General features: G+C 46.7%; 1 long non-coding RNA gene across 1 annotated transcript; it reads right to left on the bottom strand.

Moving 5' to 3' along the window:
* Positions 1 to 869: 869 nt before the first annotated feature.
* On the bottom strand, positions 870 to 18160 carry LOC142000502 (uncharacterized). Its single transcript, XR_012642263.1, has 3 exons — positions 18047 to 18160; positions 3625 to 3734; positions 870 to 953 (listed from the first exon to the last, which is right to left on the bottom strand). It is a non-coding gene; the product is annotated as an uncharacterized LOC142000502 (long non-coding RNA).
* Between the last annotated feature and the right edge of the window lie 315 nt (positions 18161 to 18475).

The following is an 18475-nucleotide window of genomic DNA, read 5'->3' as shown; positions in this document are numbered from 1 at the left end:
TGTCTACATGCTGTAACTTGTGCTATATCGGTTGAGAAACCAGTTGTTGCTTTTCTGGTGACATTTTGGGGTGGGGTGGAACGAAATCAAACATATACATGATGACAATTCATCCCCCCCACCCCCCGCTGTTCTGAATCATGGCACAGCTTGCAGGACAATGGGTTTGGCACCTCCTCTCCCAGATGATTCTGCAACTGTTCCTTGTGTCCTAGGGAAACTGCTGCGTCCAGCACACTCTCATGCTTGCCAAAACTGCTGTTCTCGTCTCTGTTCTATTTCCATCCAAGTCTGGGTGGCTGCTATACCGATTAGTGCTAGGAATGAATTCACTCATCTGTTATTTCAGCTCCTTAGATATATACAAGTCCCGCTAGTGACTCTATCTGACTGAGATGGGAGATTGGGTTTTTTTTGACTGACATTTTTGTGACTGACTTGATTGATTAGGGTACTTCTGGAGATGAGTTTTCACTCCTGCTTAAGCTATGATATTCCGTCCAGGGATGGCTGCAAATTATAGTTACATTGCACAGTGCATTCGAATCACAGGATTAACTTCCTGCCTGTCTATTTCTATGCCAGGAAGAGGTTAGCAAATCTGCCTGCTAGCAACTAACCCCCTAGCTGCAATGATTCTCAGTCCCAAGGGTGTTAATTTTTGTTGTCTTCCTGACTGATCTTGCACTGTTCTGACTGCACTGTGGGACTATATGTGTAAAAAGTAACTAGTCACAGACAGTAAAGAAGATGGTTTTGTGGTTAAAGGCCTGGATTAGAACCAGAAGACATTCACTTCTAAGCTCTCCGCCAGGCCTAGTGTGTATCTTAGGGCAAGTCATTCTTGCTGCGTCTCAATTACCTTTGTGAATTCTTCAGGGCAAGGACTGTCTCTTGCTATGTGTGTGTACAGCACCTGGCATAATGGGGCCCGGATCTTGCCTGGGGCACTGCTGTAAGACAAATGAAAGATGATACAGTACTTGTAAAATTAGTAGGCCAAATATTCCAAAGGTGTAAGTGGTCACTACCCCACTGAGGGCCACTGAGTGAATTTAGCCCAATATCTCAAGTCTTTCAGTTAATTAACTGACATAATTTGCAGCTGTTTGAAAACAGAATCATGGCATTTCTAATGGTTAGTCTGCTGTCATTTATGTCTCCCCATTACTCTCCAGTCTCAAATGACATGTCACCCTTGGTAACATACTCTGTTGCACCGTCTGTGATTTTCCCAGGTCCTTATTGATAACAGATCTTGGCTGCACTAACCCCTTTATTCTTAGCCCACTTTATCTTAGCCACTGACTGTTGTTTTGAGGCGCTGCAGATCTTTGAGCCATCCGCATGTGGTTCCCATCACCCGGCCAACGCTAACTTCAGTTTCACCTTTTATTTCCTACTGCAGATACGTAAAGTCATTTTTTGTGCTGTTCCCTCCCCCCCCCAATTATTGTTTCACGTTATGCAGACCGCAAGCTTTTTGGGACAGGGACTCTCCTTACATTTTGTGTCTGTATAGCACCTAGCGGGGGGGACCTGATCCTTTACTGGTGTCAATGCAGGAGGAACTGGATGAAATCCTATGGCCTGCATTATACAGGAGGACAGACTAGATGATCACAATGGTTCCTTCTGAACTTGGAATCTATGAATCTATTAACTGAGGCCTGTCGGTGCTATTACAATAATATGCCTGAGCAGTGCACAAGCTATCCCAAGGCTTTCAGAATATGCCTCTCTCTTGGTAATAAGTTAATAACAAGGACACTACATTTCTAGAGGAGTTTTTCAACCTTAAGGTTTCCAGGTTTATAATTTAGGAATTATTTGCCCAGCACTAAAATGCAACCACCTCTGAGGCAGTATGCAGCAGCTGTTTAGCAACACATAGCAAAATGATACAACAATTTAGGACAAGAATAGAAGAATATCATATGCAGCTGAAGGCAACACAGGGAATTTTAGATAAGCAGAATATCAGCAGTCAAACTGGAATTTGGCCAGGATATAGATGTTAAAGACCCCTGGTAAATTTTGTGAATTAATGATCACGTGACAGTGAAACCCTGCCACAGGCACCCTCCCACAGTCCAGTTTTCCCTTCAGCTATCCAGGAAACGGAATGTTGTCTCTCTTGGCAGAGGGTTCAAACCCTTTCATTCACACAACGTGACATAGTCCCTGAATCACTCCTAGTCAAAATAGCTCCTCCCCAAACCCCAAAGTAAAACAAGGTTACAGCACAGAAGCTTTCCAGTCCCATTCAAAGGTTCCCAGGTCACCCATCCAAGAGTCATTGACAACTCAGTCCCACTTCCTTTCCCCGTCCCAGGCCATCAACCTGAGATTTCTAAGACCGGATTCTATCCCGTCCCAGGAGCTGTCTCCTGTAGCCACAGATCATGTCTCCTACAAGAGGGTCCCTGCAGAGTTTCACTCCACAGGCTTATCCTCCGTCCTGTGAATCCTATCCCTGCTCAGGGCAAACTCCCTCCAGGACCAACCCTTGTTCCTCGGCTCTTCCCACAGCCCTCCACCCCAGTCTTCTGTCAGAAGGCTCCCTGCAGTGTTGGATTCCCCTGGCCTCCATGCCTGTGGGTTCTACCGCTGCTCCTCTTGAGTGAGCCCATTGCTTCTGGGCCCAGTTTACACCGGCCAAACTGGTCCTTCCCCTTGTTAAAGGGGCCTCTGCACTAGCCTTCCTGAAACTCAGGAGGGTTCCTCAGCTCTAGCCATTCCTCTCAATAGTGTTCCTCAGAACGTGTCACCAGCAGCTCACAGTTACAGCTTTCCTTCAAGTCTCCTTCAGCTCTTTCCCATGGACTCTCTGCTGCTTCTACTGTCTCTCCTCTGTTCTCAGGCAGCCTGCCTGTCGGATGCATGCATGGTGGGCACACCCTCACTTGCTCTCTTTCTGTGGCCCAGCTGCCTCCTCTTAAGCACAAATGGGAGACAGCTGAGCAGTTACAGGTGAACTGGACCCCACTTCCTCTGAAAGGGGCCAGTCTCCCTCTGACAGACCACGAGTGATGAGGACCTGAGTTTTACACCTCCAGGAGCACCACAGTGTTCTGTGGCATTGGTTCAGGGCTGATTCAGATGGAAGCATGCCACCTGCTGCATCAGCCCTTGGCGGGTGCTTTCAAACCTTGCTCCATTTCCATTCCCAAGTGGGTCAGTTCTTTGCTAGTATCCACCTTTGGGAAGCACCAGATCTGCTTTCCCGACCTTCAGTATAATTCACAGGCTGCATGTTTCCCCCTTTTACAGAGACCAGGAAGCACAAGGGATAGCGCATAGGTGTTGGAACTAGAGGAGCCGCCACGCCCCCTGGCTTGAAGAGGTTTCCATTATATCCAGGGTTTACAGTGTGGTTCAATGGCTATCAGCACCCGCACTGTACAAATTGTTCCAGCCCCCCTGGGATAGCGTGACAGAGAATTTCACCTCCTTTGGATCCAGGTTGTGATACCTACACTCGCACTGCGGGATGCCGTACTCACACTAGTCCCGTTGACTAAAGTGGGACCGCTCCAGGTGAACATTCCATTCACGTTGAGTAACGACATCGCAACATGTGCTCTGTTTTTATACCTCGTTCCTGTAAGTAACGTCATTTACCTTGTTAGCACTGAGTCCGGCTGCTCACTTGAGCTGGAGTTACTTCCTTCCTGCCTCGGGCAGCACCACAAACAGCCTTACGTAATGGAGTGAAACTTCTCCCTCAGAGGCTGAAAAACAAATAGCCATTGGCAGTTTCCTCTAGCTGCTCTTGCCTTAACTTGAGAAACTATTAACTGGCAATCTGACTTTGATACCTGCACCAGGCAAGTTTGATACCAGCCAAACTACTGTCAGGTGAGTTACTTCTATCAGCCCTACCCTGAGTTCTTCTCTTACCACAAGTTTCTATTCATTCGGGTTTAACTTCCAAATATTGAGGCTTTCACTCAATTCTCTGGCTTCTCTTCTTTATAAGGTTCTTATACCACTCTCCTCACTGTAACATCTGAGCACCTTCCACTAGTGCATTAAATGACATGCCTAACATCTATTGCACATTTGTTCTCTCATCCTCTCCCCAGGGGAAGATACACAAGCATAGGAATGTCTTGCTTTGATGGGGTATTTTGTGTTGGTTTTTTTTTTTGTCTTCCATTTTGTTGGAGGGGATGTTTGTTTTTATTTTGTTTTAATATACCTGGTGCTCAGTGTTTATGCTGGAGAAGGCAGGTCAAAGAAACGTGCCTTCCACTCAGAGCAGAAGGTGTGAGGTTTGTGATGGCCCTTAGTCCTGGAGGAGTTCATTCCACAAGCTCAGACCAGCCCCTGAGAAAGTTCAGATTTCAGAGTTGGCAATTTATATACACATCACCTCGATCAATCGATTCCCAGTGCTTTGAAAAGTAACACCCCACGTACAGTGAGTGCTAAGTCCTTCTGACACCTCAAGCTTGGATTGAAAGCTTCAGATTTCAAACATTCAAAAGTTTGGATAGAGGCATGCAGTGGAGGTTTTGGTTTGGTCCGTTAGAACGATAGGAGCTATTTGCAAAGTTTGGAACTGGATCCAGGTTTGGAGTTCAAATGCTTCAAAAGCTCATGGATGTCAAACCCAGAACTCTGGTCTGAATCCATTTCTAGTTCTCACACAGAGAACAGCAAAGACTGAAATCCTCACATCAGCTGATCTGCTAAACATCTCAAACTCCCTGCTGGGTTAATTGATTTCTCTCCTTTGCTCATGTGTTTGTACAATTTCCCCCAAATGGCCTCTTGGAGCTTGGGGCATTTCTTGTAACTCCATATTTAGTTATCCTGACTCAGCATGTTACCTTGCTTTGAGTCCCTTTTCACTGTTGCAGGCAGAATTATTGCCTTCCTTTCTGAAAACCTGCCAATTGATTTTCATATTGAATAAGAAATTCACAGCTCAGAGATGGGTAGGGTTGCCGATCCTCCCAGTTTCGGTGTAAGTCTCCTGGAATTGGGCTCTATCTCCCGGAGGCTACTGAAGCCAAACTGGGAGATTTTAGGCCACTAAAAGTCCAGTGGCACACCAGGGCTAAGGCATGCTCCCTGCCTGCCCTGGGAGTGGGGAGAGGGTCTCTGCATGCTGCCCCCGTCCTGAGTGCTGACTCTGTAGCTCCCATTGGCCGGGAACTGAGGCCAATGGGAGCTGCGGGGGCAGTGCCTGCAGGCAGGGGAAGTACACGGAGTCCCCTCCCCCTCCCCCCAGGGGCTGCAGGGACGTGCTGGCCACTTCTGGGAGTGGCGCGGGGCCAGGGCAGGCAGGGAGCCTGCCTTAGCCCCACAGTGCTGCCAACCAGGAGCCGCCTGAGGTAAGCGCTGCCCAGCCAGAGCCTGCAGCCCTCACCTCCTACTGCACCCCAACCCCCTGCCCCAGCCCTGAGCCCCCTCCAGCACCCAAACTCCCTCCCAGAGCTTACACCCCGCACCCCTCCTACACCCCAACCCCTGCCCCAGGCTCAGCCCAGAGCCCCCTCCCACACTCTGAACCCCTTGGCCCCAGCCCAGAGCACACACACCCACACCCTGCCCCAGCCCAGTGAAAGAGAGTGAGGGTGGGGGAGAGCAATCGACGGCGGGAGGGGGGATAGAGTGATCGGGGCAGGGCCTTGGGGAAGGGGCAGGGCCTCATGGAAGGGGCGGGGCAAGGTTGTTTGGGTTTGTGTGATTAGACAGTTGGCAGCCCTAGAGATAGATTCTATGCCTTGGAATTCAGATCACAACCCTAAGTTTGGAGGAGTCCAGATCTGGGGGGTTGGTTCATAATGGAGGGAGGAGCTAAACATAAAATCTGAATCTTAATCTGGGTGTAGATTCCTGTCTGCCCTCCCCCCTACCACAGGAAAAGGTTATGGGGTATTTGGACTTCGGAGCGTTTTAGTTCAGGTCCAGCTCTAGTTTAAGTGAAAGAAGGAGAAGAACATAACCACTTACATCAAGCCTTTAACCCAGTTATGGAGACCCAGTCAGGGCCTGTCTAAACGACGGCTTTTAAGGGTCTGATCCAACGCTCATCCCAGGAAATGGAAGGACTTTTGTCGACTTCACTGGGCTTTGGATTAGGCCCTGAAACCTGATGTAAGTGCATCCCCGGACTCTATCCCAGTGTAGGAGGGGCCTCTATAATCTAAAGCTCAACCCTCAAACTCTTACTCAGGACTAATTAGAGTTTGCACAATGTTCTTATTGTTTTGCAGTTTATTTATAGTAGCACCCACTGTGTGCTCAACAGATTCCAAAGACTCAAGATGTACCGTTCCCTGCTCACAATCTAAAGACAGGCAGACCATGGGACACAGGGTGAGACAAGAGGAGCAACAATAGACAACGTATATACAAGTCACCCCCAGGCTTTGAATGCCCCATACAGAGTGAGTGCTAAGTATTAGGCAGCCCCCTCAGACAGCTCATGCTTGGACTGAAATTCTTGGCACCTGGTTTGTAAACTACTTGGAAATATTTGTCCCTGCTTTGCACCCTCCCCATCTCACCCCCAGCTTGACCTTTCATGGCACTGACAGGAAAGCTGAGTGGTCCCCCGAAATGTCTGTTCCTCAGTGAATTCAGCTGTGTGTTGTGTCCCCAGTTCCTCCTGGGGCGGTGAATGAGATTGGTTCTCATTAACACTGCCTGGGCATTTGGCATTTCAGATTACATAGTGTCATGTCCATTCAGCGAGGCCATAGTGATGTTTAATGAACGGGGCCCCAGTGGTGTCAATCTCTGGCTAAACCCATCGTCTGGTCCAGCGCGTTGCAGACTACACAGAGACACTAGCTCTGACTAGCTCCTGAAGGGATTTTGTTTTTATGCAGGGAAAGTTTTAGAGGCAACATGCCTACCAAAAATATACTTCTGGATACAGACTAACACGGCTGCTACTCTGAAACCTATCAAAAATATTAACACTCTACCTCCACAGTATGCAGTATGTTCAGCTTTCGTAATGAATTAATGGTGCTTGGCTGTTTCAAGAAAAAAATAAAATCTGAGCATTCGTTTTTTACTGGTAGGGCATAATACCGCTCTGAAGACATAACCACCTACCCCACCACTGGGTGCCAGGGCTCACCAGTGTGGGTAGCTTGGTACTTTGATGGGAGATGTAAAGCAACACCTTTGAGAATCAGTAGGTTGCAGGCTACCTGAGTCAGTACGAGTCTGGTATTATGGGTCACTGAACTGCGGGAGCTACCGAGGAGTAAGAGCCAGGTGCTGACCAATTGTGGCAATTAAAGATTCCACAGCACATTTAATGAAAGTCTTGGCCAAATTCCCATTCAGGGCATTAAATCTCACTTGCCTAAATTCCCCCTGCCATCTCTACTGGAGATGGTGTTCTTCATTTCCTAAACCGTTTTATAGTGTTGTTTCACACTGCCATGTACCCCACAAGAGGTGGATGATTTAGTTTTTTATTCATATTTGGATTAAAATAAGGCAAAGAGGCAGAGAGCATAAGTAAGCCAGAACACAGAATAATTACGAGCTCATTAACAGTTCTCAGAAGATATTCAAATGGCTCCCCAGAACAAAAAGCCAGCATTGGGTCTTGAATACAAAGCTTGGAATATATTTAATATGCAAACCTGATGTAGCTATCTTAATTGCTCACATACCATAGTGACAAGTGCATTATGAAAAACGAAATCGATAGGTTTCGTGTGGGGGGGTTAGGGAGGGATTAAGATTTAGGCTGTCTATACCACAGATTTCTGCTGGCATAGCTGTCGGCTAGGGGCTTGAAGACGTGTGATCTCTGACTGACATAGCTCTGCCAGCACGAGCCCCAGTTATATCAGCAAAGCTGCACTTTTACCAGCACAGGTTGTTTAGTTTTGTGGGGATGGACAGACACAGGGAGCTGAGCTAAGACATAATGGTAAAACTGGCACTTTCCTATACTGGCAAAGTGCTCCTAGTGTAGACATAGCCAGGACTTACCTCCACAGATCACTGAGTAAATGAATAATGAAGAGAACAGGAGAAGCGCGCGCGCGCGCACACACACACACACACACACACACACACACACACACACACACACACACACACACACACACACACACACACACACACACACACACACAGACAGTCAAATGGCTCCAGCTCTCTTCCACCCCCCACCTCCCAGCTTTTGATCAAGATCAAAATTTCTCCAAAGTTCATGGAGCATTTGGCTTGGAGTTTTGGTTTGAGCCCATCACTGCATAAAAATAAATCATTATCAAAGACTAGCAGAATTAGCTGATAGAAATGGCAATCCTCCATCTAGCCCAGGGGTGGGCAAACTTTTTGGCCCGAGGGCCATATCTGGGTATAGAAATTGTATGGCGGGCCCTGAATGCTCACAAAATTGGGGGTTGGAGTGCGGGAGGGGGTGAGGGCTCCAGGTGGGGATGCAGGCTCTGGGGTGGGGCTGAGGATGAGGGGCTGGGGGTGCAGGAGGATGCTCTTGGCTGGGACCAAGGGGTTTGAGGGCAGGAGGGGGATCAGGGCTGGGGCAGGGGTTTGGGGCGCGGGAGGGGGTTAGGGGTGCAGCCTCCGGGCAGTGCTTACCTCAAGCAGCTCCCAGAAGCAGCGGCATATCCCCCATCCAGCTCCTACACGGAGGAGCGGCCAGGCAGCTCTGCACACTGCGCCATCCACAGGTGCTACCCCTGCAGCTCCCATTGGCTGCAGTTCCCGGCCAATGGGAGCTGCAGGGGCAGTGCTTAGGGTGGGGGCAGCGTGCGGAGCCCCCTGGCTGCCCCTACACGTAGGAGCTGGAGGGGGGCATGCTGCTGCTTCCAGGAGCTGCACAGAGCGGGGCAAACCCCCAACCCTGCTCCCCGGTCGGAGCGCCAGAGCAGGGCAAGCCCCGGACCCCTGCTCCCTCGCAGGAGCTCAAGGGCTGGATTAAAATGTCTGGAGGGCCGGATGTGGCCCCCAGGACCATAGTTTTCCCACCCCTAATCTAGCCCCAACTCAATCACTCATAGAATTATCATTTCACATAAACAGCTTCAAATGAAAAATTGAATGATTTATGGACATATCTACCTGTCCATAGGTTTTCTATAGCTCGGGTCTCAAAGATATTTAGGTGCCTAACACCCACTGATTTCAATATCTTTGGGGATTGGGACCTAAATGCCTTACTGATCATCCTTTTATTTTATTGTATCGTTGAGATCACCCCACATTTCACTATTTAGAAAGCGTCTCATTCATTCTGCGTGCCAGAGGCACCAACCTCCAGGCACAAAACAGTCTTTCATTGTTGGTGTTCATAGATTTTTCCATCTACAGAGCAAATGTGAGACACTTGTTCCCCCCAGAGAAAATGGACAGAGCATTCAAACTGTGTCGTGTTTCATAGGCCGCTGTGCTGTATTTCATTTGTGGATAAAGTTATCCCCCGCAGAAGCCTGGATCACAATGAGGAGGACGATCTATATTACTGTGGTACCTTGAGGCCCCAGCTGAGATCAGAGCTCCATTGTATGAGGTGCTGTGCGCACACAGATTGAGACACATTCCCTGTTCCCAAGAGCTTATGATTGAAGCAGATGAGACAAAGGAAGTATTGTTACACCAGCGTTTCCCCCCCAAACAGATGGGGACCTGAGGCCCAAAGATTCAGGATCAGATTTTTAAAGGTCTGGAGGTATCTAACTCTCATTGATTTCAATAGAAATCAGATTCTACTCTTGATGCTGTGATATTATTTTGTTTCCAAGTCATCTATGAGGCCTGCTGAAGGGAAAAAGGGGAGAGAAGCTCTGGATTGAGAAATCAGAGACCTTCTTTATGTTAGGCATCAATATACCTTTTAAATTTGACCCTAAGTGACTTGCCCAAGGTTACACAGGGAGTTTGTGGCAGAGCCAAAACTAGAACCTAGCTTTCCTGAGTCCCAGGCTCGGGCTTTAACTACAAGACCTCTCAGCCCTTAAGTACAGAGCATACCCACCCCATACAACCACTCACATAGACTATCCCCTGAGCACCCATGCAAGGCATGGAGGAAACTGAGCTGGAATTAACTCCTTGTTTACCAGGACCCCACTACACCACCCACCACATCATTAGCCATGCAATCACAGAAGCTCTTGCTGGCCTCGGAGCACTCCTGTAACTCCGCCAGTACTGACTACCCCAGTGCAGATTCCCCTGATGGGGAGAGCTGCCCAGGTGGCATACAACTTCTTTAGAAAGCCCTGTATCAGTCCCCACAGCCCCTAGTGTTCAGAGCAGGTCACGGGCGTGGCTGGGGGAAAAGGCGCAGCGGGAGCATGCTAAGCTCTGGTGGTCTTTGGCTGGCATAACAGCCTTTGGGTGCCTGCCGTTCAACTGTGCTACCCTCAAGTCATTGGGTGGTTGCTCAACATGCTGTTTAGGAACAAAGCTCCAAAAACTACCCACACATGGCTCCTTCTTCCTTCTAGGATCAGGGTAAAAGTAGTGCCACCTCCAGCACCAGCCCTCACAGCTGTCCTCATAAGGACAAAGACATGAAAACAACCTCCGCCTCCAAAGATACGGTTCCCTTGGGACATTTTTAGAGCCATAACATCTGCAAGATTCCGTGGAGCCCTTTCTCACTGGACACAGAAAGAAGGGTGGTGAAGACCTATTAGGTTATCTCCACCATGGAATCTCAAACATTTCCATGCTACGGACCACGTCTTAGGGAAGAAGGGGAGACGGTGACTGCCTCCTGCAACTTCTGTATGAAACCTATTGAGACAATGTGACCTAGCAGCTAGACTGCAAGATGGGGACTCATGAGATGTGGGTTCCATTCCTGGCTTTGCTTCTAGCCTGCTGAGTGATCTTGGGGAAGTCATTTCACTGCTACATGCCTCAGTTTTCCCCACCTGTGAAATGGGGATAATGACACTTGCCTCCTTTGTAAAATGCATTGTGATCTACTGATGAAAAGTGCTATAGAAGAGCTGGGTATTATTACTATTGATTACCTCTAACATGTAGTTTGGGGGCAGCACTAATTAGGGAAGATGAGAATAAACTGTGAAATTAAATAAAATAGATGAGATGAAAATAAACACTCTGTAATAGGAAGAGTGAGGCTGCAGTTAGTTTCCACACACACGTCTAACCCTTCTGCTTTTGCACTCCTTGGGGGCAGGACCTAATGTCTGTGGCCCAATTCCTCTGCAATGCTCCTTCTAGCAGTTGGGAAATGCTTAGCAAAAGGTTAGCAAGTACTCAGATCAAAGTCATTTACTGAATAGAAATGTAGACAGTGCTTTTACCAATCACTGGTCACTGACTTCAACGACTAACATAACCTAGACTGAGAATATGAGTCTTTGTTCCCCTTTGGTGGCTGCTCTACATAAGAGGAAGAATCTACCACTACTGTCAGCTAATGGTGTTGTCCCATCACCTCACATGGTAGGACTTCATGCTGAAGGTCATGGGTTCAAACCTCCCTGATGATCCAAGTGGCGAATTGATATACTTGAACAAAACATAACTGCTTACTTGAGTGAAATGCTCAGATAAGCTGTTCAAGTGCTTGGTAACAGCCTGAGAAATGTTATGCAAGTTATTTACTTTGGCAGGGGGCTTTCTTGTTGCATGCTCTTTCCACTGCTCTTGGGCTTCAGCCTGCAAAAGGCAGAGCCCGCCCCCTCCACTCCCTACTGATTTTGGTGGGAGTCAAGTGTGTTCAGCACCCTGCAGGATCAAGCCCCTGATCTCTCCAGGTCATTGTCTGTAAACTTTGAAGTCTGGCTGATGCATCACCATTGTGCAGACCCACCTGAAATCGCCCTGTGGACCAACTGAGTGCTGAGAATCACTAGCCCAGTTCATCCTGATGCTACTGCCCTTACACGCGGACAGATCTTCAGCTGCTGGAAAGTGTCCTAGTCCCACTGGCTTCACCGCAGCGATGCCAGTTTATACCGGCGGAGGATCTCCCCTGCATCTCCATATCCACTCGCACGACATCTGAGTCACGTGGACTTCTGATAACAGGGCCTGGTCCAAAGCCCAGTAAAGTCAACGGCAGCTAATATTTGGCCAACCTAGCTTTAAATCACTCACCCAGTGGGACTTCTGCCACTTGACTCGACAGACGTTGCAGTTAGCAAAATGTGACTATGTGGTGGGTCTGGATATACGTGCAGGGCCTGATTCCATTCTCATTCCAGTGTAAACAAGGAATACCTCCACCCACATCGGTGGACTTACACTAGCTTCAGTGAGAGCAGCATCAGGTCTATGGCACACAGAGTTTGCATTAAAACCACGTGTGCAGCTTTAAAAAGAATGTTCTGAGCCCGAATTGTTTTTCCTCCCTGGAGACCTGAGTACTCAAGAAAAAATAATCACATTGAGATTCTCTCGCTCTTTCTCCTTTCCCCTGCTTATTTGAACAGCTGGTTTCTGGAAAGATATTACACTGCCCTTTAAGTTTAATGTCTGCCATGGGGTTCTACTGGTTTACAGGGCCAAAAATTCCACGTCCAAATAATGCACCAGCATGACTGTGATTGCGATAGCTTGCTAGACTCAAAATGCAATCCCTGCACAGTGCTCAGTAGTTTTACGAACGCTGCCATGTAAACAGCTGGGGCAGGCTAAGGGGCTTGCTTTAGTTTAAGACCTTCTAAGCAGCCTGCAAGGGAGGACGGTGCTAGCACTTGGCAAAATGACAGAATCGTAAAGGTTTCATAGGAAGCCTAAATTGGAGATAATGGACCCAGTGACTCCCAAGCGCAACTCCAGTGAGGTCAAGTGAGTTACACCAGAGGTTCATCTGACCCATCCCATTTATTTTTAGTTTCCCCTTTAACATTCCTCTGTGTGTGTATTTATATCACTCCCCTCCCACTATTCCCCTTCCCTACCCTTTGTGCTTTGATTTCATTTAGAGGATAAGAGTTTTCAGGATAGAGACCATGGGCCACATTGTGATCTTGGTGACAAGGGTTTAAACCCCGAGTAATTCCACTAGGATGAATGGAGCGACTCCAGTTTTACACAGTTATAGTGGAGATCAGAATCTGGCCTGGTGTCTTTTAATGTACCAGTAAAGTGCCATGCATATCTACCTTTATTAAAGTTACAGATTAATGAATTCCACTGAGTTTAACTGAGGGCCTGTCTACACGGGGACACTCAGGAAAGTTAATCCACATTAACTTTTAAAGTGGATTAATAAAATCACATTAAATCCCGCTGGGGACATTCTGACTCAGAATAAAGGCTATATCTATACTGTGCTGTAGTGAGGACTACAGGCATGTTAACTGCACAGTGCACAAGAGCTGCACTCTAGCTGCCAGTGTGGACACTGCTGGCAAGAACTAAAAGGTACCTAGTTGGTGTTAAATATACTCCTCTTTCAAACAGGACTACATCAATGCAAACTAGACACCTTTTAGTTTGTGCCAACAGTGTCCACATGGGGCAAGTTAGAGAGCAACTCTTTGGTGTGCTCTGCGATTCCCACCCCCCTAAAGTCTCTAATTAGTTTAGGCTAATTCACTTCCCAAGGCCTAAACCAAATTAAGGCCACTTTAATTCACATGGGGTTTTAATGCAGTTTTACTAATCCACTTTAAATTCACACCCTTATTAGTTAATTTAGATTCATTTCCTGAGTGTCCCCATGTAGATGAGCCCTGAAACTTTATGAGCAAAAGGGACAATTCTGGCTCTCTGTTTCATTAGAAACTCCTCCCAGCCAGCAAGGTATCGCGTTATGGCTACCATTGGTAAAAGGCTTAACACTGTTGCTAGTAGCTGGTGGAGACAGTGGCCTTATGCAAATTAACAAGGGTGCCACATAAACCCCAGCTTTGTAAACAGGGAGAGCTAAAATTCTCCAGGGAAACATGGGAGAAGCAGCGCTTCATCTTGTGAACGGTGCCAATCTGCGTAGATGGACAGCAAACCAAATCCAAGACTGAGTCATGGGTTGTCTGGATCTGCTCACACCCTGGATTTCCGGTCTCTGCAAATCACATAGAAATGGGCTCTTTGGTGGATGGGAGGGTCCCAAAGGAGGGCATCGCAGTATGTTGGAAAAACAACAAGCCAGAGAAGTTACGTGTTTGGTGACAAGAGAACCCCACATAGGGAAAGAGACAGACAGCCAGGACACCGGTCATGATCCAAATGGCAGGAATTGTATATCATACCACAGGAATGTGTTGGAGGGATTGTGAAGGATACTTGAGGAGCACAGCAATCCGAGTATTATCAGGCAGGAAAACCACTATCATGCATGGGTCTGATAAACCCCAGAAGAGCCCCGAAGAATGCCATAATGGAAGCTGGAGTAGTTTATGAAGTGCCTTGGGAATGCAGAGGGAGATAGTGGGGAACCCAAAGCAGATTACACCAAAGGAATGAGGAGTGACACCCCTGTACTAGCCACTTAATATTTCTGGTGCTATTCAGCTGCTCGGGGAAAGATGCTTCCTGGAATGAGGATTAAAACAAGGGAGCAGCATGCCCTACAGCAAATTTATTTGGTGGCAAAACGCCAGCCCTCTCTGTTTTGAGGTACCTGTATCTTTGGGCAGCTAAGCAGCCCACCTCTCTGAAAAGCCCTAAAGCCAGATTTTGAAAAGAGCTCAATCCACCACAGCTTCTATTGTTCTCAGCAACTTAGGCATGAAGAGATTTCAGAAACTTGCCCAACGTCACAGGCAGTGCAAGGCAGAACCAGGACTGAGTCCCACTCCATTTTCTGTACACTGATCGTGCCAAAGAGCCCCAGTCATGGAGCAGGACCCCATTGTGCTAGGCGCTGTACAAACACAGAACAAAAAAGATAGCTCCTGCCCCAAAGATACTCTGGTGCCGTAACCCCAAGGCTGTTGTCTTCCACCAGCTGGTTAGTTGGGCAACCAGGCTCTTTCAAAATCGATGCCAGCTGCTGTTGTGGTAGAAGCCAAGGAGCGATTAGTACTGTGGTTAGCACTTGGATGGTTGGCCCTCCAAGTATAAACCAGCGCCACCTTCACAACACACCTGAGCACTGCAAGCCTTGTGGCTCCTTCAGTCTGGATCGCCGTCTCCGTCTTTGGATCTCCAGCAGTGTCATTCCTGGGCTGCTGGCCGAGTTGAAATAATTGCGAAAGGCACTCAATTAAACAGAGTCCCATGGAAAATAATAGGTAATAGTAAGATGTATATGAGGAAGCAGGTGCTACGTAGGAGACAGCGATCACGGAAGTGGTGTCAGGGAAGCGGCCGTGCATTCTTCTACCTCTTCTGTAACAGAGCGCTTTGGGACAGGTGCTGACACCAAGTGTCCCATCTCCAAGACCACCCTTCACCCCAGCAGCCCCCACCAGCTGGAGTTGTGCCAGGGTGTCAAGTTGCCTTATGCCGTGAACAGCTAGAATTTTGATCTGGAAAGAATTGGAGCCACCTGCGGCATGCTGTCAAACCCATGGTCGGGTAACATTTGGCCGAAGAGAGGGTGACTGGGCCTTGGTGTTATCTGAAATCAATATTGGGAAAACAAAGTTTGCAACCATGGTAGCACTCCCCCGCTCTCAAATGTTACAGGCTGAAGGGCTTTGGCATCCATGTACATTACATTTCAGGATATCTCCATAGGTGCTTCTTGCTCCCTTAGGCATGAGGAATAATAGAAAGACTGGCTGAGCTAGGAGTCAAGAGCAGAAGCACAAAGCAGGGAACGGCTGCTCCTTTCTCTGAACCTGAACATGCACCTGCCCTCAGAGAATGTGTGCTCTGTTACTTCTCTGCCATCAGGAACTTAGCATTGTGATAATCCCCAGTACCAAACATAGATGACACAGAAAAGTTGCCTATCAGTTATTTTAAACAGCTGAAGACCCTTGGCGACAAGCCCATACGAACTGAATATTACCTTCAGCTGTTTTCAAATAAGCTTTGCAGATTAGTACTAATGGCTTGATTTTGGTATCCCTGGGGCAGGCAATAAGAAGATAAATAATATGTTAAAATTAACATTAATTATGTTCTTTAAATCTCTAAAACTGCGTAGCCTTACATGCTGCCAACCTGTGAACAGTTCTTGCGAACAGTTATTGTATATGTGCATTTTGGGCACCAAGTTCCGTACCCCACACTTTTCATGCTTCCATATTATTTAGATCATACGAAAGTCTGTCTGTGTCTTAGGCAAGCCTTTAAGGTCCTTGTAAATAAATATTGATGGATTACTTTCCTCATAGTTTATTTTTGACTCACAAATGTTTTGGCACAGTCTGAGATTGGGGAGATTTGTGATGGGGCTGACGAGGATACATTTTGAAAATGAGGATTCCCCAGCATGCACGCACACACACACACACACACACACATACACATTGTACATATACACACACATATTCTACACCTACGACACACCCATATACAGACATATTGCACACACCCCGCACAAACATTGTATACACACATGCACACATGGTCCATAGACCTACACACACCTATTATGCACGCACAAAAATACACAGCACACCTATATTGTACACATACACACATGCAGACATGATACCCACACATATACACACTCTTCTCTGACCCTGTAAAATCCACTGAAGATCGACCTGCTCTGCTATTCCATTCTGTTCTATTAATTTCACTATTTCCTTCTCCTGTGTCATCCCTGGTCCTCTGGGCTCCTCTCTGGGAGTCTTGATGTTGAAATATTACAGGAAAGACAGTTTTTTTTTAAAATCCTCCTTCTGTTTTGAGTGATTGGGCTAACAGAGGGAGAAAGCAATATGAAGGGTGCAAAAAAGCAGAGGAAAAGAAGGGAAGTTCAGGAAGAAAAGGGGAGAACAGGGAAGGGTGAGAAATGAAGGGGGGGGAAGAAAAGAGAGAAAGAGAAAATTGAAAAAGGACAGAGATGAGGGAAGGAGAGAAGTGACAGGCTGTGAAAACAACAAACAAAAAAGAAATGAAGTGTTCACTTTCACTACCAGTGCCATTGTTTTTGGGGGCTGAACACCAATATGAAATGTTAGTTTAACATGATGGGCTGCACAATCACAGGTACCACAAATGGGATCTACCCTCAATTCTCACAACCAATGCAAAATTTCTCCTTACAATATGGCCTGGGCACGTCTCTCACCTACACTGGTTTACATGAGTTCAGCTCCATTGGCTTAATGGGCTCCATCTCTGGAGGATGTTAAACAGAAGCTACTAAAGTTAGATATTTTTAAATCATCAGGTCCAGATAACTTGCACCCAAGAGTTTTAAAAGAACCAGCTGAGGAGCTCGCTGGATCATTAATGTTGATTTTCAATACATCTTGGACACTGGGGAAGTTCCAGAAGACTAGAAGAAAGCTAACTTTGTGCCAATTTTTAAAAAGCGTAAATGGAATGACCGAGGTCATTATAGGCCTGTCAACCTGACATCAATCCTGGATCTCAACATAATGGAACAGCTGATACGAGACTTGATTAGTAAATAATTAAATGAGATTAATGTAATTAATTCAACTCAGCACGAGTTTATGGAAAATAGATCCTGTCAAACTAACTTGATATTTTTTTTTAGATGAGCTCACAAGTTTGGTTGATAGAGGTAATAGCGTTGATGTAATATACTTGGACTTCTGTTTGACTTGGTACCATACAACATTTTGATTAAAAAACTAGAATGATATAAAATTAACATGGCACACATTAAATGGATTAAAAACTGGCTAATTGAAAGGTCTTAAAATGTAACTGTGAAGGGGAATCATCATCAAGTTGGGTATGTTTCCAGTGGGATCCCACAGGGATCAGTTCTTGGCCCTATGCTATTTAACCTCTTTATCAATGATCTGGAAGAAAACATAAAATCATCACTGATAAAGTTTGCAGGTGATACAAAAATTGGGAGAGTGGTTAATAATAATGAGGACAGGTTACTGATTCAGAGCGATCTGGATCACTTGGTAAACAGGGCACAAGCAAACAACTGTATTTTAATACAGCTAAATGTAAGTGTATACATCTAGGAACAAAGAATGAAGGCCATACTTACACGATGGGGGTCTCTCTGCAGGGAAGCAGGGACGCCGGAAAAGATTTGGGGTCATGGTGGAGAATCAGCTGAACATGAGCTCCCAGTGTAACACAGTGCCAAAAGAGCTAATGCAATCCTGGGATTCATAAACAGGGGAATACTGAGTAGGAGGAGAAAGGTTTTTTTTACCTCTATATTTGGCACGGTGTGACCATTGCTGGAACACTGTGTCCAAATCTGGTGCCAACAATTCTAGAAGGATGTTGATACACTGGAGAGGGTTCAGAGAAGAACCGCAAGAATGATTAAAGGATTACAAAACAGGGCTTATAGTGATAGACTCAAAGAGCTCAATCTATTTAGCTTATCAAAGAGAAGGTTGAGGGGTGACTTGATTACAGTGTATCAGTATGTACATGGGGAACAAATATTTAATAATGGACTCTT

Source organism: Natator depressus, chromosome 17 (genome assembly GCF_965152275.1).
Source record: "Natator depressus isolate rNatDep1 chromosome 17, rNatDep2.hap1, whole genome shotgun sequence".
In the NCBI taxonomy this organism is placed as follows: Eukaryota; Metazoa; Chordata; order Testudines; family Cheloniidae; genus Natator; species Natator depressus.
This window is presented reverse-complemented; position numbering and strand designations above follow the sequence as displayed.